The sequence below is a fragment of the Heloderma suspectum genome, chromosome 11 (assembly GCF_057233095.1).
Source record: "Heloderma suspectum isolate Gila_16-S chromosome 11, 16-S_ref, whole genome shotgun sequence".
Classification (NCBI taxonomy): Eukaryota; Metazoa; Chordata; class Lepidosauria; order Squamata; family Helodermatidae; genus Heloderma; species Heloderma suspectum.
Genome location: NC_139468.1, coordinates 34,903,471 through 34,926,351, shown reverse-complemented (window position 1 = coordinate 34,926,351; position 22,881 = coordinate 34,903,471). Strand labels below are relative to the sequence as shown.

Below are 22,881 nucleotides of genomic sequence, written 5' to 3'. Positions count from 1 at the left end.
ACAGATACATTTTGCACAAACATTTTCCCCAAATTCTCTATTTTTAATGCTACCTTTATTAACATACACATTTCTGTGTGCATGCTTCCCTAATATACATTGGGGGGGGGGGGGAATCAGAGAACTCCATTGCAAAAGGAACGCAAAGGAACACAAATGGTGGCACCCATGGGCCACCACCATTTGCGTACGTGCTTTTTCTTCTTCTTTTTCAAAGTCACCCGTGATAGGCTACGTGACGATTTACGTAGCCTATCACAGCTGACTTTGGAAATCTAGCCATGATAGGCTATGTAAATCGTTACGCAGCCTATCACGGGTTTTTTTTTTTACTTTAGTTTTTTTTTTTTTTGTAATGGCGGTGGCAGCAGCCAGTCGGGAGACCGGCCACCGCCCCCGCCCGTGACGAAACGCCGCCGATCCGCCGCCGGGACCTGCCGCCGGGAGGGACATACGCCAAAGGTAAGTCTCATCCTGGTGGGGGTGGGGGGGGTGGAGAATTTCACTGCCAATTTTGGGGGGCCGAATGCGTTGGTGCTCGGCCCCCCGAAGATTTGGGGAGAAATTCTCCGCCATCCCTAGAAATCAGGTGACCTTGTATTAAAATGCAAATTGAATGAATTTCTCCCCCATCCCTAGTTACTTGCTGATGTGGGGAAACCCACTGAAGATGATAAAAATGACCTGGATGGATTACTGAGGGTAATCACCTACTATTCTGTTCCTGACAGTGGCCTTATGGATGCATCTGGTGAGGTACTAACTAACTAGAAGTACTTTGAGGAATTAGATCTTTACAAATTCCAAGGTGAATTGAGCTGCTCTACAACTCAAATTGGAACTTGGTTATCTTCTGGATTTCACACTTTCAAAATGTCGCAGTTCTTGGCTCAACTGTTTTTTCTTGTTCTTGTTTTTAATCAAAATATGTCCAAAAGTGCGTATTCTGAAATAAAGAAAAAAATAGATTAAAAAAATATATTGAAATATTATTTTCCATGCAGATTAAAAAGCTAGCAATTAGTGTGGAAACATGATGGAATGGACTTAGGGGTGAACACATGCAAATGTGATATGGACCAGAAATAGACTTATTTACTTATTTATTGTGTTTTTATTCCACTTTTCAGACCATTATTGTCTCCCAAAGTGACTCACATTAATTAAGAGAGAGAGAGAGAGAGACCCTGCCATCAGGCTTACAAACTAAAAAACAAAACAAGACACTTAAGGGACGAGGAGTGGAGGGAAAAGTGACAAGAAAAGAAAAGAAAAGAAAAGAAAAGAAAAGAGGGAGATCAGTTCTTCAAGGCCAGAACAAGATTGTGAGGTGTAAGTGGGCACTTAAATGCTCTTTGGGCCAGGCTCATCTTCCTCTGCAATAGCAAATGGTGGCTCTTGTTCTTTGGCTGATGGATGGGGCCAGTGAGTTATTTCCTCTTATTTCTGCAGTCCCAGGGCAACTGTCAGTTGGATCCAAATTAGAGCTTAACACGAATGTCCTCTTGACATTCTCCACCGTATTTGTGGACAGAGAAATTGGTGGGGGGACAATGTCACTGAATTTCTCCAGGGGGAGGAGAAAGTCTCCAACAGTTTCTCACAGGTAGGGGTCCCCATTGGCAGGGCTTGTTGCACAGCTGCCTGTGCGTCCTGATTTGAAAAAATCCTGTGAGAGGAATTACCTCATGATGTCTTCCCCTGGGCTTTAATTGAAGTATGGGAAGCTACAGACTGCCAGATGGATGATTGTACAATGAAAGACAGGGCACTCATATATACTCCTCAGCCACCTCGTAAGGAAGCACAAGAACCCTGAACTCAACCCATGATAATTTCTCTGAAATTTTCTTCTCCTTCGAATTTCTTTGCAAAAGCTATTTCTTTTCTATTGATTGGGATGAGAATGGTGAAAAAAATGTGGAAGAAATTTTCAGAACAACACTAATCCAGACGTTGTTTCTGGAAGAGAGGGGGGAAAGCAGACACTATTCAAATGCTACTTCTCTGGCAGATTAATGGGCCAGGTTATCTCCATATTGGTTTGACATTACTCTTAGAAAGCAGAAGATATAGCCTCCCAGTACCCCCAGATCTCCTGGCTGATGACAAGTCTGTTCTCCAGTCCCAGGGCAACTGACTTTGTCCATGCATACTTTTAAGTAGCCATCTGCTTTTGGGAAACCTCATCATCTGGTATCCAGAGGTAGGCTATTTCTGCACCTGGAAGTACAATATAGCCTCAAGATCCATAGCTGTTGATAGACCTACTGCCCATGCATCTAACCATGTGTGTCTTTACATACGCTTGGACACACAGTCTTCATATTTCTGGTTCATATGTTGCAAAGGTGTTCTGGCACTCAAATACGGCCAGCTGCTAGAGTTTTGTATCCCACTCAGAACCGTTTCAGCCACCTAATTTGTTCTGCATTTTGTTTTCGGTGAAATTTTGGGGACAATTTGCCAGATGCATTGACATTCTTTTCACTCTTTAAATTCCTACAAATGTTTTGCCTCTGTAGGATCCCCAACATTTCCCTCAAATTTCACTTCAAGCAGGATTCAATGGCAAGTCCATATGGTCAGTGCACCTATTGGAAAGCAGCACTTTGAAAAGCACAAGATAAATTAAACGAAGCCTAATATTTTGTACCCAGAGCAAAAAAAAAAAAAAAGGAAAAAAAAGTTTAGCTCTGCATTCTTAAGAAATAAATCTCATTGAACTCAGCAGCTTTCAAGTTTTTGTGATAGATATGGATATATCACAGTGTACTGCATTACCACGAAGCTGTGTGTTTTTGAAAACTGCAATTCATTTGAATCCACTGCTAAATTAAAGGTGCAACGTCAGATGTAAGATTTTGCTTTTCACATTGTCATAAAAAATACACTGCAGCTTCATTGAAAACCAGAACCAAACCCGTGTGTTTGGTCCTATTAGCCGGCTCTCGTTTGATGCAGCCTGTTTTTATAACCCAGCATCACTCTGATCTCAAGCTGCACTGCAGAGAACACAAAGGTTTTGGTATTGCAGCTCAAGGAGCTCCTAAGGGCATCTTAGAAATGCTACTTTGTCACCTAGCAGGAGTTCTTGGAAATGTTTCAATGTTTTTCTTTCCTTTTGTGAGAGGACAGAAAGTGCCTCTTTCAAACCCAGCTAGGGTTTCCATTCGTGCTTGCATTCTTGCTCCAAAGTACATTAGATGAGGCTGGCAAACTTTTTTAGGCACATGGGAATACAATGCTAGATAACGAGTGCCAACTTACTTCTCATAGCCATTCTGTTTGGGTGGATGGATTTTCTGACAGGGGCTAAAGGGGTGGAGGGATGAAGGAAGCTGATCAGTGCAAGAGGCTGAGATGTTGACGTTAACTCAAGTTGAAAATTTTCTATTCAATCAGGAGAAACAAGGGAAGCAATCCAGAACCATTCAGAAAACACACAGAGAGAGATGCAAGCTGGAGCCCAGAAAGACACCTCATTTATGCAGGTTTGCTCCTCGGACTTCCTTCCCCTTCTAAGTTTTATTTATGCTCCTCTCCCTACGCCACTTCTACCAATGTTTCTAGACAACGCATTAACTTCCCTCGCGGTACAATAATCGACTCCAATCTGCTATTATCACGGAAATAGAAGAGGTAAAGTGCTGGTAATAGGATCCAAATCAAATCACTTTCACTTCAGCCAGCTTTGGCTGTGAAGGCAAAGATTCCCCAGGGAGTTTCAATACAGAGAAACACCTGCAGACACAGGCTGAGGCCTGCAGATTATATAGAACACGACAGGCCTGGCTTCACAGTAGCATTTCCTTAGTCACAAGATGGCCGTATCAGCACTAATAACCAGAGGCAAGTCCTGATAAAACTGGACCTCGTTGGCAGAGCTGGGCTCTGAGTTTTAGTTGATTTGACCCTTCTTGAAGCAACACACACACAGCATTTTACTGAAGAAACAGCTATATTTAAATTGTCTTTCCTGGAGCATCAGCTGTGGTCTTAGATATGTTGTTTTTGCTGCACCCCACCTTTTTTTCTATGAAGCCCTGTTAGCATTCAGTACCATTCCAGCCTGAAGTTTAAAAAAAAAAAGGAAAAAGTGGGGGGGTGGGACTCCATATCACTCTGCCCCAGTGGCTAGGAAAGGCCAAAGTAAATTGAATTTAATAAGGTCTAGGCTTAAGGGGGAAAGAGGCCGAGAACCTTTTTCTTCGCAACCTAAAAGATATTGCAAGGCAGACAAGGGTTGGAAGAACCATCGACAGAAGCAAAGTTGCTGTTGTGCCTTATTCCTGACAGAGGTTTTCTTACATAGGCCTTCTCTCCTGTGGCACCCCGGTTGTGGAATACCCTCCTGTTGGAGGCCCGATTGGCTCAGATATTGGTTTCATTTTGGTGCTAAGTTAAAGCATGGGTTTACACCAAAGCCTTTGAGGGCTAATTGAATCCCCTAAAGTTGCACACTGTTTTAACTGTTTTATTGTTTTAGATTTCCAATTGGTACTAGCTTGTTTAATAGTTTAATGCACTTTTAGCTGTTTAAAATATTTATTTATACTGTTTAAACTGATTTTATCTGTACACCACCCTGAGATCTTAATGATATAGGGTGGGATACAAATGTTTTAAATAAAGAAATAAATAAGGCTGACTGAAAATGACATCCCCAGAACCTCCACCCTCTGTGAGGACAGAGAAATTGTGTTCGTGTGTGTGTGTGTGTGTTGCTGAATATTTCTAGGGATTCTAGATAAAAAAGTTCTTTTGGCAGGGAGGGGGGTGAAAAAGAAAATTCTCCCCAAAAAATTCATCAAACTCTCTTCTGAGAAAGTTCAGCTCAGTTAATATTGAATGAAATTATATTGTTCGTTCATCCTGGTGGGTGAAAGAAGGAATGGATTAAGAGAGGCAGATTGGAAGGAGTAAGGGGGTATGATCATTGTTTGCTTAAATAATATTAACATAATATTAAAATTAATAATTTTAATAGTATTAAAATGGTATCCACAGTTGCAAGTGAAAATGTTTGGGATGCCATATATGCAGACTACCACCTGACCCAGTTTGGGTCGATAGGGTTACAATAGCCACAGGATTTTATGACCCCTTCAGATGGTTTCCTTATGTAATGGAGAAAATGCGTGGAGGGAGATGCCAACTAGCCCCTCCCTGATGTTACATGCATTGAGTAGCCCTTCTCCCCACCATCCATGCGTATTGTGTGAATTTGTGCAGGGATTGAGCTTTGGGGCGTACCGCTGTATGCACAAAGGGATCCAGGCTACCTGGAACCCTGGTCATGCAGGATTCCAGCTTGCTGTCAGCAAATCAGAACTCAGGCCTGAAGAGCCCCCTCAGCCAAGATTCTATCATGGTTCCATCTGTCCTTGTGTTTAACTTCTGGCTGTCCCCAGGAGTCAGCAGTCTTGAAATCAAAACTTGGGCACCCAATGTAGTTGCAATATGGAAGTGGTGTGTATGCTCCACATGGAGGCTACAATTTTCCTGCACTACAGCATAACATGTTTGTGTGTTTGTGTTTGTGTTTGTGTGTGTATATGTGTATGTGCGTGTGTGTGTTCGTTGAGAGGCTGTTTGTGGTGTCATGGAGAAAAATTGCTATTAGTTAACCTTAGGAATTCAGAGAAATCCACAATGGAATCAAATGAGTTCAGATTTCTATGAATACGACCAACCGATTCCACAGCAGACCAGCTTTTCCCAAGACACATGGATTTTGTGGACTTGCAGACCAGTTTCTTTACATCCTAGAATTTTACACAAACTTAGTTGTAAAAAAATACATAAAAAGAAACACCAGCCAAAAATGCACATTTCCATCATAGGCTAAAGCATGGGTGTGCATTTTGGGGGGGGGTTGCACACATGGAGGGGGATTTGCACATTTTTGCAAGTGAAAATTTGTGCAACTGTGAATTTGCCCAAATTTGGGAAATTTGAAAACAAACAAACAAACTGATTCTGTCAGTGAGTGGACAATGGAATGAAAGGCTCCTGACATTCTGCAAAATGAAGACAGAACAGATTTTTGCAAACTCCATACGTCCCTGGTGACCTGCATCTGCAAATAAATCACATGGTACAGAATCTGATGACTACCTAGAGGTGTGTGAAAATGCTCTGAGAAATCTCACCAGTTCCATCACAACTCTTTTGACTTCTTTCAGAGTTCACGAAGTTCACAGAGTTTTGCCTGAGGAGGAACCACTGATTTCACTCAAATGTCTCTTTCAGGTATGATTTCAGAGGCAATTCCGTGGATTTGGGGCGGGGGGACTGAAACGGGGATGAAATGATTATTATTTTTTTCCCCAAATGAGCACACTGAGCAATTTAATGACCAGCTTACAGACAAATGAACAATTACAAAACAATTATTCTTTACTTTAATGAATCACATTAATGAAGGACTTTAGGGGAGATTTAAAAAAAAAACCTCTGTAAAAGCTGCAAGGCAGTCAAAATATATGAAAATATATCAATTGAGGTCTAGGGATGGCGGAGAATTCTGCCATGGATTCCAGTGAGGTCGAATGCAGTGGCATTCGGCCCCCCAGAATCTGTGGCAGAATGGCCTCCTGTCCCTCCACCCGCCCCGCGGAACCCCCCGGGATGGCACTTACCTGAGGCGGCTTCGGCGGCAGCTTTGGCGGCGGTGGCGGCAGGTGCGGCGGTGGGGGCAGCAGGTGTGGCGGCGGGGATAGTGGCGGGAGGTGCAGTGGCGGTGGAAGGTGCGGCAGCAGCGGCGGCGGCAGGGGCGGCAGTGGGGCAGCAGGTGTGGCAGGGGTGGCAGGGGCGGTGGCGGAAGGTGCGGTGGCAGCGGCAGAAGGTGCGGTGGTGGAAGGTGCGGCAGCAGAAGGGGTGGCGGTGGGGGCGGCAGGGGCGGCAGTTGCAGCTGCGGTGGTGGGGGCGGGGTGGCTGGTCTCCTGGCCAGCTGCAGTTGGGCGCAGCGTACGCAAATGGCGGCGGCTATGGCGGCCGCCATTTGCATTCGCTATTTTTAGCCGTTCTAGCCTACGTAAATATTTACGTAGGCTAGAACGGCGAAAAATAGCGAACGCAAATGGCAGCCGCCATAGCCGCCACCATTTGTGTATGCGTTTTTTTTTACTTTGCCGTGACAGGCTACATAAATATTTACATAGCCTATCACAGTTAAGTACAGTGACGCTAACAGCAGCAGCTACGGCCACTGCCATTTGCGTCCCTGCTGCCCAGCGGCCGGATGTCCGGCTGCCAGCGGAGCCAGCCGGCAGCTCCGCAGAATCCCTGCGGAGCGGAGCCAGCCAGGCAGGATTCCAGGGGGAGGGACGGAGCGCCTCCCCCCTCACTGCGAAGCAGATCCGTGAAATGGTAAGTGATTTTCGTACATCCCTATTGAGGTCTACAACTTCTTCTTTGGTTTATGGAAGAAAATGGTTCCTTTTCATAATCCTAAGGAAAAAAATTGGTAAGCAAGCAAAAGAATTCCTCCCAGATGAGATTGTCCAGGCACTGGAGCTACAGTGTCCCTCCAGTATTTGAATTTATTACCATTATCAAATGATTGCCATTATTACCAATGATCAAATATGAGGAAACAAATTCTGGGAACAAACAAACAAACAAAAACCTTAACAGTGTTTAAAAGATGAATGTGCATTTCTTAGCTTTTGTTACAGTGGCAATATTAATGCCCATCATTTACCTCAAGGGTCAGTCCAGAGAAAATTAAGCCCAATTTGGAAATTAAAAATCCAGCCATGTCTGTGTACATAGTGCAAACATTTAGGGCAGGGGTGCAAGAACTCTATCAGTCTGAAGGACAAATTGCATTTTGGAGAAAACTTCAGGGCCCCCAGCCCAATGGTGGGCAGATCTGAAGTCAAAAAGGGTGGGACGAAAAATACCAGAAAAGCAGGCAATTTTTAGCTTGAAGCTCTTCCTGCCAGGAACTCAGCCTTAGGAAAGACCTTTCAACCTTTTAGAATGGGGAAAAACTGCACAAAACCTGGGAAACCACAATTGGTGGTTGCGGGAAAGCAGGTCGGTCCAGGGCAGGGATGTCAGAGGAATCCATCGGGGTGGGGGGTGAAGTTCACTGACTCAATCTGCATCAACTCAGGCCAGATCGCAGATTTCTGGTGTTTTTAGAAATAAATTTATTTATTTGTTTGTTTCTTTGTTTGTGTAAAGCAATTTGCGCAAATTACCGCCACAATTTGTGCATGTTATGCAAATTGTTGCTGCAATTTGCCCAACTTGAGACCACCATTTGCACAAATTAGACGTGTAATTTGCACAAATTGCTTGGGGGGATTTCCCAGATTTCAGGAACGAAACTCTGGCTCAACCCACAAATGGAAGCCATGTCCAGGGCACCATGGGAAGGACTGGATTTTCCCATGACAGATATCCTGAGTCCAGGGGGAGGAATATGAGCATGTGATGAACCACAGAGGGTCAGACTGGGATTCCATGAGGGCCAGATTTGCTTCTGAACCAAAGGTTCTGCACTCTGATCTAGCGGTAATGGGCCCATGTGCATAAAGCTGTATGTACATAAGCCTCCATGTGATCCAGAATATCAATGATAGTCCTGTTCAGGCATTTGCCTGAACATGTGAGGACTTAAACTGTGTAGGGGCCTGAACAGGCTGCCCCTGCCCGAAGGATGGGTGAAAGAGCAGAGTTTGAGATCACTAGGATTCTCCAAACATCATCTCGCCACTTGTCTTGTGCCCAATTCCTGTTCGGGTTTGCGTTCACTACTCGCTCTGCGAGAAGGGGAGAATTCTGCAAATCAAGCAGCGATCACATACAAAATTTGTGCAAATTTCCCCATATTTACACAACTTTCCTCCATAGACTAAAGTGGAGCTTTCAGTTTGCAGGGGGAGATTTACACACATTAGGAAATTTGTGCAAAATTGAACTGGAAAATTTGCACGAATCAAACCCAAGCACGTGTCTAACCATTTGCGAACATTTTCGGCAAACACATGCTCGCAGTCGCATTTAGGGCTGCGAACGGGGCATGGTCCCATGTTTTCCATGTCAAAATCAAATTATGATATATCCCTACCCAGCTTTCAATACCACAGTATGTGCCAGCCCCTGTCCTGTCAGCCCTGAACCTCCCTGCATTGTGGTCTGAAGGGGTGTTCTATTGGAATGTGCTTGAATGGAAGTCAAACTCTGTGATCTAGGATCCTGATCAAACAGGGTCCCCAATCACAGTGAAAGTTCTACTCACATTCAAGCAAATGCAAGTAGACTGAACTTTCAGATCTTGCTGCTCAACATGGCAGTGTCAGGAATGCCCCTGCTGCCTTCTGAATCCTCAGCCAGAATCAACACTCAGACAAAAGGGCTCCTTTCCAAGGTTTTATTTCCATTCCACCTAATGAAGCTTACACATGCTAATTGCCTGAGACTCGGAGGAAATACAAAGGAGCAGCCTACCAGGGGTTTCTACGAGTTAGGAGGTCAGTTGGTCTCCATTTGGAGAAAAACACAGCAACTCTTTGAACTTAAGGAGTAGGAGGGGAAAGTCTCCCCCGCTCCTGTGGGGCCTCAGGGCGCAGCTGTTGACGTCGAGCCAATCGGGCTGAGCACCTCAGCTCGGCTCCTGCAACCTCTCGCTTGTGCCTGCACCAGTGCCTAGCATCTAAAAGCTCAAGCTGTCCCTCCCTTTCCATGCCAGGGTCACTGTCGCTCCCAGGAATGTGAGCAGGGTGGGCTCTTCCTCCAACTGCACCTCTGAAAACTGAGCAAGTGCTTCTCCCACAGATTGTATCTCCTCCTCAGAATCAGAGCTGCTTTGGGTCTCTATGGGCTCAGATCCAACCTTGACAGGCGGGTCAGGGACTGAAAGCATAAGAAGAGCCCTGCTGGATCAGACCAAGGGTCCATCTAGTCCACCATTCCATCCACATAGTGGCCAGCCAGCTGCCTGTGGGAAACCTACAAGTAGGACATGAGCACAATAGCAATAGCTGCCACTGCAGCAGTGACGGCACAACAGTGAGGGCAGAAGGACACACGAGAGGGGCACCACTGGAAATCTGCCAGCAGGCCCCTCTCAGTTAGGGCTGAGTCCAGCCAGCTGGTGATATAAGAATAGAGTCCAGGGGTGTGAGGGTCAAGCTGGCAAAGCTCACCGAAGTCCCCCCACCCCTAAATGGATTCATCCAACATCCCTAGTACAGAGGCATACTTCCTCTGATACTGGAGGTAGCATATAGCCATCATCACTGATAGCCTTCTCCTCCATGAATTTGTCAAATCCCTTTTAAATTCATCCAGATTGAAGGCCATCGCAGCATTTTGTGGTAGCAAATTCCATAGTTTAACTACGCACTGTGTGAAGAAGTCCTTCCTTTTACCTGTCTTGAATCTCCCACCAATCAGCTTCATGGGAGGACCCCATTGGGTTTTAGTTAAGGATGGACAAAAGTCCCTTATCTGGTCCTGCAGCTTGCTTTGTGGTAGGGGGGAGGCGCTCCGTTTCTCCCCCCGAAGTTCTTGGCGGGGGGGAGGCACCCCGCCCCTCCCAGCCCCATCCCTTGCCGTTGAAATTCAGGCCGGGGAGGAGCGCCCCGTCTCCCCGACAGCGAAATAAAAAAGTAAATTGAAAAAAAAAAACTTGATAGGCTACGTAACGATTTACATAGCCTATCACGGCTAGATTTTCAAAGTCAGCCATGATAGGCTACGTAAATCTTTACGTAGCCTATCACAGCTGACTTTGAAAAAAAAAAAGCATGTATGCAAATGGCCGCAAATAAATGGCCTTGTTTTCGCAGTTGTTGTTGTTGTTCAGTCGTTCAGTCGTGTCCGACTCTTCGTGACCCCATGGACCATAGCACGCCAGGCCTTCCTGTCCTGCGCTCTCTCCCAGAGCGTGCTCAAGTTCATATTCATTGCATCCGTGATGCTATCTAGCCATCTCATCCTCTGCCGTCCCCTTCTCCTTTTGCCTTCAGTCTTTCCCAGCATCAGGGTCTTTTCCAGGGAGTTTTCTCTTCGCATTAGGTGGCCAAAATATTGGAGCTTCAGCTTCATTATCTGTCCTTCCAATGAGCACTCAGGGTTGATTTCCTTTAGGATGGACTGATTTGACCTCCTTGCAGCCCAGGGGACTCGTAAGAGTCTTCTCCAGCACCACAGTTCGAAAGCATCAATTCTTCGGCGCTCAGCCTTCCTTATAGTCCAGATCTCACAGCCATACATTACTACTGGGAAAACCATAGCTTTGATTAGACGGACCTTTGTCGGCAAGGTGATGTCTCTGCTTCTTACTATGCTGTCTAGGTTGGCCATAGCTTTCCTCCCAAGGAGCAAGAGTCTTTTAATTTCATGGCTACAGTCACCGTCTGCGGTGATCTTGGAACCCAAGAAAGTAAAATCTGTCACGGCTTCCATTTCTTCCCCTTCTATATGCCAGGAAGTGATGGGGCCAGATGCCATGATCTTCGTTTTTTTAATGTTGAGTTTCAAACCAGCTTTTGCACTCTCCTCTTTCACCCTCAACAAGAGGCTCTTGAGATCCTCTTCGCTTTCTGCCATTAGGGTGGTATCGTCTGCATATCGGAGGTTGTTGATAATTCTCCCGGCAATCTTAATTCCGACCTCTGATTCATCCAACCCGGCATTTCTCATGATGTACTCTGCATATAAGTTAAATAAGCAGGGTGACAATATGCAGCCTTGTCGTACTCCTTTCCCAATTTTGAACCAATCGGTTGTTCCATGTCTGGTTCTTACTGTTGCTTCTTGACCCTCGTACAGGTTTCTCAGGAGACAGGTAAGGGGGTCTGGTACTCCCATCACTTTAAGAATTTGCCACAGTTTGTTGTGATCCACACAATCAAAGGCTTTAGCGTAGTCAATGAAGCAGAAATAGACGTTTTTCTGGAATTCTCTTGCTTTCTCCATGATGCAGCGAATGTTGGCGATTTGATCTCTAGTTCCTCTGCCTCTTCGAAACCCAGCTTGTACTTCCGGTAGTTCTCGGTTCACATACTGCTGAAGCCTAGCTTGTAGGATTTTGAGCATCACCTTGCTGGCATGTGAAATGAGCGCAATTGTGCGGTAGTTTGAACACTCTTTGGCGTTGCCCTTCTTTGGAATTGGAATGTAAACTGACCTTTTCCAGTCTTGTAGCCACTGTTGAGTGTTCCAGATTTGTTGGCATATTGAATGCAGCACTTTAACAGCATCATCTTTTAGGATTTTAAATAGCTCGGCTGGAATACTGTCATCTCCGCTAGCTTTGTTGTTACTAATGCTTCCTAAGGCCCACTTGACTTCACTCTTGAGGATGTCCGGCTCAAGTTCAGTGACCGCACTATCATGGCTATCAGGAACATTCAGATCTTTCCTGTATAGTTCTTCTGTGTATTCTTGCCACCTCTTCTTAATCTCATCTGCTTCTGTTAGGTCCCTGCCTTCTTTGTCCTTTATCATGCCCGTCTTTGCACAAAACGTTCCCTTGAGATCTCCGATTTTCTTGAAGAGATCTCTAGTCTTTCCCATTCTGTTGTTTACCTCGATTTCTTTGCATTGTTCATTTAAGAAGGCCTTCTTGTCTCTCCTTGCTATTCTCTGGAACTCTGCATTCAGTTGGGTATATCTTCCCCTTTCTCCCTTGCTTTTCGCTTCCCTTCTTTCCTCAGCTACTTGTAAAGCCTCATCAGACAGCCACTTGGCTTTCTTGCATTTCTTTTTCTTTGGGATGGATTTCGTTGCTGCCTCCTGAACAATGTTACGGACCTCCGTCCATAGTTCCTCAGGCACTCTGTCTATCAGGTCTAATCCCTGAAATCTATTCCTCACCTCCACTGTATATTCATCAGGGATATGATTGAGGTCATACCTGAACGGTTTAGTGGTTTTCCCGACGTTCTTCAATTTAAGCCGAAATTTTGCAAGAAGCAGCTCATGATCTGAGCCACAGTCAGCTCCAGGTCTTGTTTTTATTGACTGTATGGAGCTTCTCCATCGTTGGCTGCAAAGGACATAATCAATCTGATTTCGATATTGACCATCTGCGTAAAAAGCACATTTGCGTATGTGCTTTTTTTTTTTTCAAAGTCAGCCGTGATAGGCTACGTAATGATTTACGTAGCTTATCACAGCTGACTTTGAAAATCTCGCCGTGATAGGCTACATAAATCTTTACGTAGAATCATAGAATAGTATAGTAGGGTTGGAAGGGGCCTACAAGGCCATCGAGTCCAACCCCCCGCTCAATGCAGGAACCCAAGTCAGAGCATCCCTGACAAATGGCTGTCCAGCCTCGTCTTGAAGGCCTCCAGTGTGGGAGAGCCCACCACCTCCCCAGGTAATTGGTTCCATTGCCGTATTGCTCTGACACTCAGGAAGTTTTTCCTGATGTTCAGTCGGAATCTGGCTTCCTGTAACTTGAGCCCATTATTCCGTGTCCTGCACTCTGGGATGATCGAGAAGAGATCCTGGCCTTCTTCTCTGTGACAACCTTTCAAGTACTTGAAGAGTGCTATCATATCTCCCCTCAGTCTTCTCTTCTCAAGGCTAAACATGCCCAGTTCTTTCAGTCTCTCTTTATAGGGCTTTGTTTCCAGTCCCCTGATCATCTTTGTTGCCCTCCTTTGAACCCTCTCCAGTTTGTCTGCATCCTTCTTAAAGTGTGGTGCCCAGAACTGGACACAGTACTCCAGATGAGGCCTAACCAGTGCTGAGTAGAGGGGAACTAGTACTTCCCGGGATTTGGAAGCGATGCTTCTATGAATGCAGCCCAAAATAGCATTTGCCTTTTTTGCAGCCACATCACATTGTTGGCTCATATTCAGCTTGTGATCGACGACAATTCCAAGATCCTTCTCGCTCGTAGTGTGGTTGAGCCACGTATCCCCCATCTTGTAACTGTGCATTTGGTTTCTTTTTCCTAGGTGCAGAACTTGGCATTTGTCCCTATTAAATGCCATTCTGTTGTTTTCTGCCCAGCACTCCAGTCTATCCAGATCACTTTGAATTTTGTTTCTGTCTTCCAAAGTATTAGCTATCCCTCCCAATTTTGTGTCATCTGCAAATTTGATCAGCATTCCCTGCACCTCCTCCTCCAAGTCATTAATAAAAATATTGAAGAGCACTGGGCCCAGGACTGAGCCCTGCGGTACCCCACTCGTTACCTCTCCCCAGCTTGAGAAGGTCCCATTGATAAGCACTCTTTGAGTCCGATTCTGTAGCCAACTGTGGATCCACCGGATCGTTGTTTCATCTAGCCCACTTCGAGCTAGTTTGCTCATCAGGATATCATGGGGCACTTTGTCGAAAGCTTTGCTGAAGTCGAGGTATATGATGTCTACAGCATTCCCACGGTCTACAAGGGAGGTGACTTGATCAAAAAATGAGATCAGATTTGTCTGGCAGGACTTGTTTTTGACAAATCCATGTTGGCTTCGAGTAATCACGGCATTGTTGTCAAGGTGCTTCCAGATGGATTGCTTTATGATCTGCTCCAGAATTTTCCCAAGGATTGATGTCAGACTGACTGGTCTGTAGTTCCCAGGTTCCTCCTTTTTACCCTTTTTGAAGATAGGGACAACGTTAGCCCTCCTCCAGTCATCTGGCACTTCCCCGGTCCTCCATGATTTCTCAAAGAGAATAGACAGCGGTTCTGAGAGTTCTTCTGCCAGTTCCTTTATGACTCTAGGATGCAGTTCATCTGGCCCTGGAGATTTGAACTCATTCAAAGTAATGAGGTGTTCCTTGACCATATGCCTGTCGATCTCAAGCTGCAATCCTGCCCCTTCAGCCTGTACTTCGCCTTTGCCAGGGGGGTCATAGACCCTCTTTTGGGAGAAGACTGAGCCAAAGTAGGAATTGAGCACCTCTGCCTTTTCTTTGTCCTCTGTTATCATTTTGCCATCCTTATTTAATAGCTGAACAACCATTTCTTTCCTCTGCCTTTTACTATGCACGTAGCTGAAGAAAGCCTTTTTGTTGTTTTTAGCATCCCTCGCTAACCTCACCTCATTCTCCGCTTTAGCCTTCCTGACGCCATCCCTGCAATTCTGTGCTACCTGCCTGTACTCTTCCTTTGTTACTTGGCCTTCTTTCCACTTCCTATATGTGTCCTTTTTTGTTTTCAGGTCATCCCTAAGCTTTTTGTGAAGCCACATTGGCTTCTTCTGTTGTCTTCCACCTTTTCTTCTTGTTGGAATTGTTTGTGATTGTGCCTTGAGAATTTCCTTTTTTAAAAGTTCCCACCCATCTTGGACTCCTTTTCTCGCTAGCATTGCTTGCCATGGGACCTTACTGATCATTGTTCTGAGTTTATTAAAATCAGCTTTCCTAAAATCCTGGGTACGCGTTTGAGTACACTCGGCTTTTGCTTCCCTTAGAACCAAGAACTCAAGTACAACATGGTCGCTTTCCCCCAGAGTTCCTGTAACTGCTACTTTATCCACTAAGTCATCTCTGTTGGTTAGGATCAAGTCAAGGATAGCCGATCCTCTAGTTCCTTCCTCTACTTTCTGTAGGAGGAAGTTATCCGCCACACAAGTCAGGAATTTCCTGGAGGGGCCATGTTTTGCAGAATTTGTCTCCCAACAAATATCGGGGAAATTGAAGTCCCCCATTACTACTACATCATGCTTCCTTAAAACATTGGCTATTTGCTTTTCAAAAGTTTCATCCTTGTCTTCTCCTTGATTGGGTGGCCGGTAGTAGACTCCGACCACCAGGTTCCTTTTATTCTTTGCTCCATTTATTTCAACCCAGATGCTCTCGATGGGGCTACCAAGCTCCTCCTCCTGTATTTCTGTGCAGAGATATGTATTTTTCACATACAGTGCAACCCCGCCTCCCTTTCTGTTCCTCCTGTTCTTTTTGAACAAGTTATATCCTTCAATTGCTGTATTCCAGTCATGAGAGTCATCCCACCAAGTCTCAGTTATACCTATCAAGTCATAATTTCCCTCCTGTATTAAGAGTTCAAGTTCGTTCTGTTTGTTTCCCATACTCTGGGCATTAGTATATAGACATCGAAGACCATGTGCTTCATAGTCTGGCTTTCTTCCTACCTGTGTCTGAAGACTATTATTGGACGCTATCAGAGCTGTTCTCTCCATTGCAGTGCATGCGCCTACGTATAGCCTACGTAGCCTATCACGTTTTTTGTTTTTGTTTTTTACTTTACAGGGAAATGGCGGCGGCGGCAGCCAGTTGGAAGACTGGCCGCCGCCCCCGCCGCCGCCGAAACGCCGCCGGGACCTGCCGCCGAGAGGGACGTTCGAGAGAGGTAAGTCCCATCCCGGGGGGGTCAGGGGGGCGGAAAATTTCCCCAACAATTTCAGGGGGCCGAATGTGTTGGCATTTGGCCTCCCGAAGATTTGTGGAGAAATTCTCCGCCATCCCTAGTTCTAGTATTATGAGAAAAAAATGTCTCCCTATATACTTTCTCAACACCATGCATAACTTGTGAATCTCTATCATGTCTCCTTTTACATGCCTTTTTTTCTGAGCTTAACAGTCACAGATGTTGTAACCTTTCCTTATAGGGGTGATGCTCCAGCCCGTTGATCGTTTTGATCTTTTCTGCACTCTGTTTTACCAATGCTACAATAACCTTTTTAGGCACAGTGACCAGAGCTGTACTGCAGAATATGGAATTAGGAATGCAGGAAGCTGCCTTATACTGAGTCAGACGCTTGGTCCGTCCAGGCCAGTATTGTCGACACTGACTGGCAGCGGCTCTCCAGGGTTTCAATCAGGATTCTTTCCTTGTCCTACCTGGAGAAGCCAGGGATCAAACCCGGGACCTTCTGCATGCAAAGCATGTGCTCTATCACACTGAGCTATGGGCCCTCCATATATTGCTCCTCACTCGGCCAATTGGACTTCCTATTCTACTCTATCGCTGCAGATATGCAGTGCTTTGGACTGTTTTTCCCAATGGTTTAGAGGGTAACGCCTACAGGATTTGAGGCAGTGATGTCTGACATTGCTGTCGAGTGAAATACGAGCCACTCTTGTCCAGGCTTCTAGTCACAGCACTGCCTCGGGTGTCCAGTTTATCAGTTCTATTAATGGGAAGGTTCAGAGTTGAGTGTAAGAAGATTCAAAGTGGAAAAAGTGGCAGTGCCATTGTCTTCATCTTTGGCGATCAGCAGAAATTCTTGATAATTTCTTCATGTGTCATGGAGGATTGGGGAGGGAATGTCTTTCAAATTCACTCCGATCCACATTAGGGGTGTCGGAGGAAAGTGTTTGTGGGGTGGAGCTCGACAAGCTGTGCCAGCTAGGGATGTTAGAGAAATCCGCGGCAGATTCAAATGCGGCTGGATTCTTTGGAATTCGGCCTCAGGAATCTGTGGCAGATCGGCGCCACTTACTTTCTCTCCTGGAGGATTCCACGCAGGACAGCACGGCTGCCTCCACGCCGATCGCCAATTTTTTTTTTAAAAAAAAGGGGATCTGCAGGATGTCCCCATAGATTTATACACACAATAAAGCCGTGAATCTTGCGTATCACCCTATGGACACATAGACTTATAAGCAAGATTCACGGTTCCATTGTGCATATAAGTCTATGGGAACATCCTGCTGATCACCTTTTAAAAAAAAAATGGCGATCAGTGCGGAGGTGAAGGGCTCCAGTTAGGGATGTACAAAAGTCACTTACCTTTAATGAAATTTGATTCGCGGTGGGGGGGAGGCACTCCGTCCCTCCCCCCCCGAAATTCTGGCTGGGGGGGAGGCGCTCCGTCCCTCCACCCCTGAATCCTGGCCGGCCGGGCCGCAAAGGGCAGCGGCCATAGCCGCCGCCATTTGCGTCCCTGCAGTCAGCCGTGATAGGCTACGTAAATGTTTACGTAGCCTATCACGGCTGAGTAAAAAAAACAAAACCAAACCGCGTGTATGCAAATGGTGGCGCCCATGGGCACCACCATTTGCGTTCCTTATTTTGGCACGTCTATTCTACGTAAACATTTACGTAGACTATGGCGAAAATAAGGGGTACGCAAATAGCGTAGACGCTACGCTATTTGCGTTCCCCTTACTTTCGCTGTAGTCTACGTAAATGTTTACGTAGACTAGATGTGCCAAAATAAGGAACGCAAATGGCGGCGCCTATGGGCGCCGCCATTTGCATATGCACGGTTTTTTGTTTTTTGTTTTTACTCAGCCATGATAGGTTACATAAACATTTACGTAGCCTATCATGGTGTTTTTTAAAAATCTAGCCATGATAGGCTACGTAAATCTTTATGTAGCCTATCACTTTTTTTTTTTTTACTGGAAATGGCGGCAGCCGCCGCTGAACCACTGCCGCCGCCACCAGGAGGATTCGCCCAAGGTAAGTCCCGTCCCGGGGGGGTGGGGGGGCAGACCATTTCGCCACCAATTTCGGGGTGCTGAATGCGCTGGCATTCAGCCTCCCTGAGATTCATGGTGAAATTCCCTGACATCCCTAGCTCCGGTTGCAGGTAAGCGGCGGCCCTCGGCTCTGTGGAATCCTCGTGGAGCAGAGCTGCTCTGCAAGGATTCCAGGCAGGAGGAACGGATTGCCTCCCCACCCCCGCAGATTCCCCACAGGAATGGACAGTGGGGAATCTGTACATCCCTAGTGCTGGCTCGATCCCTCACCCCTGGACTCTGGTCCGACATCTCTCAGTTGGCTCAACTCAGCCCTTGCTGAGTTGGGCCAGCTGGCAGATTTTCTAGTGGCATGGGTGCAAGGGCAGGAGTGAGAGGGGATCCTCTCATGCATCCTGCCCTTGCTGCCATACTGCTGTCACTATCACCACAGTAGCAGAGACAGGAGGATGAGAGGGGAGCAGTACTCCCCTCTCATCTTCCCATCCTTGCTACCACAGTGGCAGCAGCAGAATAGGAGGAGAATGACCAGGAAGCAGAGGTCCCCCCTCTTCCTTTGAGCACAGCGGGATCACTATGTGTGCAAGTCTTCCATTCTCCTGGAGTCGGAAGAGAGAATGAAAGACTTGCAGAAGTGGCTCTGATACTGTGTGCAACTGGTGCTTTCTCCCCTTCCTGGGACCCAGGAGGGGGAGAAGGAGCCAGTTACAGACAGCAGCAGAGGGGTTTTTTTGCAAAATGGCGGCAGGTGGCAACGGAGAGTCCTGCACTGCTTTCTGCTGCCATTTTGTGCAAAAAAAGAAAAGGAAAAAAGGAAAACCCTCAGTAAAGTTCCTGGGTTTGGGGAACTTTACTGTGGCCCGGCTCTCTGATGCAGGCCGAGCCAAGTCCATCACAGGGATCCGTTGAGCCCTAAAAGGGGCAGATTTCCCTGTGATGGACAACCCCAAATGACATGCTTCCAAAAATATATGCAACTAAGCCTATGAAATCATAGCTGAATTAACTGCTCATTTTTCCCTTGTTGACTCCTGACCTCTTCTCTTCCTCTTGTATGGCCTGTGTCAAATTTAAGAATGTAAGACCCTTGGGGCAGGGACCTGTGTCCTCTTGTACTCTTTAATAGAGCCAGGTGGATCTGTCAAGCTTGATCTCTTTGAGGTTCTTGTTTTTCAACCACCAATCTAAGTCAGCCCCAGCTTTTCTTTTCTTTTTTTGCACATAAATTTGTACATGCTTTTGTACGCATTTTTCAAATGTATGCATTCTTGTGTGTATGCACCCATTGTCTAAAGCATGTTTGTGCCCACTTTAGAAATGAAAGCATGTTTCTTTGCACATGTCATCTAACATATTTTTTGCTTGATTGTTTGTTTTGCAAAAGACATTGCAAGCTCAGAAATGTATGGATGTCCAACTGCAAATTGTGCTCAGGTCCATATTTGGTTGTGGGAAGTGTGAATTGGGTGATCTCGCATTAAAATCTGAACCCAACAAATTTCTCATCCATCTCTGCTCTGTAAATCACATTGATGTGTGTGTGTGTGTGCATGTGTGCTGAAAGAGTAGAGTGGCATGAGTTGGGGGAGAGGGGACGGTTGACAAATACAGATGACTTCATGGCTCACACCCATCCCCCGCCCCAGGTCTCCTTACAGAACAAAAACTCAACAACTCACATCATATAACATTACCCCAGGCCTGGGTATTTTAAAGCCTCCGTAAAATTAAACTGGTGACTGGGAGATTTTGACTAATTAGGTTTCTCAGATAATAAGAGCTATTTAATAAGGTACATATCACTTACAATATTGCTAATGAAATGTGAAAGCGATTCGGGACTCAGAAAGATAATGGCTAACTTGTTTTAATTGTTAACATTTTTTCCTTGCTTGCAATGACACAGTCATTATTTTGCAGTCACCACTTATCGTGAAATCCAAGAGGATTAATGGTTTCACTTATACTAGCGAAAATGTTTAAGCTGTCCCGATTATCTGTGCACTTGGAAAGAATAATGGTTATTTGTCATTGCATTTAGCACCACGATGAATTGTTCTCTGAGTAAGGGTACTTTAACCCTTTCAGGTCCAGGAAGAGGGCTTTACAATTAAACGCCAGAATGAAAAGATGTTTGGATTGATAGTGATGTGTGCATTACATCTATATGAATCACCCTCATCCAGTTCTACAAGCACTGTAAGAAGATATTTGTGTGTGGCAAGTTGCTTCAGGGTAGGGAGAGGGGTGTGTGTTCCATTGAAAGCAATGCAGCTGAGGTAGATGGAGGAATGTACAAGAATTTTGTTTCAGTTTGCTAATCAGCAGAACTTGCCCTGTTTGTGTTCACAACTTCGAATGTGAACAGGAGTGTTAAAAAAAAAAAAAGCATTTTAAAATGTGTTAAAAAAAACCCCAAACATTTCCATGCTTTAGTCAAGGGGGTGGAGGGAGTACGCATTTGGATGCATGGTTTTGAAAAGTGCACACTTTTCCACTGAAGAAAAAAAAAGTGCATATGTTCAGGATCGAGGTGAAACAATCTTGAGGGGGAAATTGGAGAAGTTCAACTGCCCAAGGGTGGGCAGTTCAGTCTATTTCTGATCTATGTCACTTCTGCATGTGTTTGCCCAGCAGTCTGTTCCACATGTTTCTCCATTAATCTGCACATTCTGAAAATTAAAAATGTGCAATATATGTATGTATAGAACAGAGAGAGAGAGAGAGGTCCCAATATATTTTTATTCTTGTATGAGCCTTCCTCCTCCCTGAAAGCTAATTGTTATTTCTTCTGCCAATAAACCCCAAAACATTCTTTCTTTCTTATAGTATTTCTTCCTCTGCTGGATCTTGTGTTCAGATTGGGCTGCTGCATTCTCATGATGAATGAACAAATCTTCCACTTAACTGATGGGGGTGGTGAGAGGGGGTGCAAAGAAACAAAAGAAGAAACAAAAAAGGGGGATGAATGTCATAGTGTGTGTGTGTGGGGGGGGACTGGACTCAGCATCCTACCTATGTCTTTTAGATTAGCACTATTATTTTTAAATGCTATGTTGAAAGACATGGTTAGCCCAGTGATGCTTATCATATCATTAGGAAGGAGTGAAGTGAAAAAGAAAGAAAACAGGAAAATGTGATGGCATCCCCACAGGTCTTTGTAAACCTATCTGTTCCAGATAATTTAAGACTCCTAAAAATGCAGTTTCTTGGAACAAAAGGTGTGGCTGCATTTTGCCTGTTAAATCTTTTAACCAGCTGTGGTTTCAAGGCTCAAAAAAGGGCAGAGTGAGACATATGACATTGCAGAAGTTTGATAAAAACAACAAATACAAGAGTGCATATATCGTATAATAATGTGAAGGAAACGTTGGGTAGTATCCAATGTCGGTCCTAGGTAGAGCAGACCCACTGAAATGAATGATACCTAAGTTAGTCATGACTAACGTGTGCCATTCGTTTCAAAGCATTTACTCTACATTAGGGATGCTGGAGAATTCTGCCGTGGACTCAAATGAGGTCGGAGTCCAAAGAATCCAACCTCTGGAGTCTGTGGCAGAGCAGATGTGCTTATCTCCAGGTCTGGAGGAGTTCCCAGCTTTCTGGCTCCCTATAAGGTGTGATATGCTAATGGCGGCTGCCATTACCCTATCGCAGGAAAGTTACAGCCATAAATGGCGTATTGTATGCCACTCGCAGCCATAAAGCACTTGCTTTGATCTAAATGCAGCTGCAATTTAGGTCAAAGTCAGTGCTTTTATGGCCTCAAATGGCATACAATACACCATTTATGGCTGTATTTTTCCCGCAATAGGGTAATGGCAGCTGCCATTAGCATATCACACCTTATAGGGAGCCAAAGAGCCGCTCTACCAACTCTGGCGGATGTGGCTGGGCTCTGAAGGGTTCTGTGGGGCCCTGAGTGGCCTGAATTGCCCCTCCGCAGACCTCCCGCTCAGACCGGACAGTGGAGGGCTCATGCAGCCCTACTCTATATAGGACTAACATTGTATACTACCCACGGCATGTGCTAAAAGTCAGCATTTGAAAGGCCCATGAAGTCAACATTATAGATAATCTGAAGACAACTGTACCTATTGACAGTGGCAGCTGAAGGTTCTTGAGAGCCCTTGGGCAAGACACCTTCAGTGGGTCCCCTCCTGCAGTGAGCCTCCCTCCTCATCACCATTTTCTCCAGTTGCTCTTGCTCTTCATCACTTTTATCATCATTATTAACCCTTGCTTGTCAGGCAGAGAGCCAGGAAGCAGACAGGCAATGGCATCTCCTGCTCCTTCTTCTCACCACCTCTGTTGTCTGGGCCTGAGTGAGAGCCAGGTGAACAAGCAGCTTGCAATGATGAAGAGGAGGAGCAAATCCAGGAGGCTCTATCAGTCGGTCCCTGCTGGGGTGTGGGACCTCAGGTGCCCAACAATTCCTATCCTGGTCACCAGTCCTGCGTGCTGATTCATTTATATTCATTAGAAACTACATGATTGACAAGCACCTGGTTCACA

The 22,881-nt window shown here is 45.5% G+C and overlaps 1 long non-coding RNA gene across 1 annotated transcript; it reads left to right on the top strand.

Annotated features, from left to right (window-relative positions):
• The first annotated feature begins 3,110 nt into the window (after positions 1-3,110).
• Positions 3,111-21,479, top strand: LOC146337244 (uncharacterized). Its single transcript, XR_014785260.1, has 4 exons — positions 3,111-3,494; positions 6,189-6,255; positions 16,189-16,288; positions 20,455-21,479. It is a non-coding gene; the product is annotated as an uncharacterized LOC146337244 (long non-coding RNA).
• Positions 21,480-22,881: the final 1,402 nt, after the last annotated feature.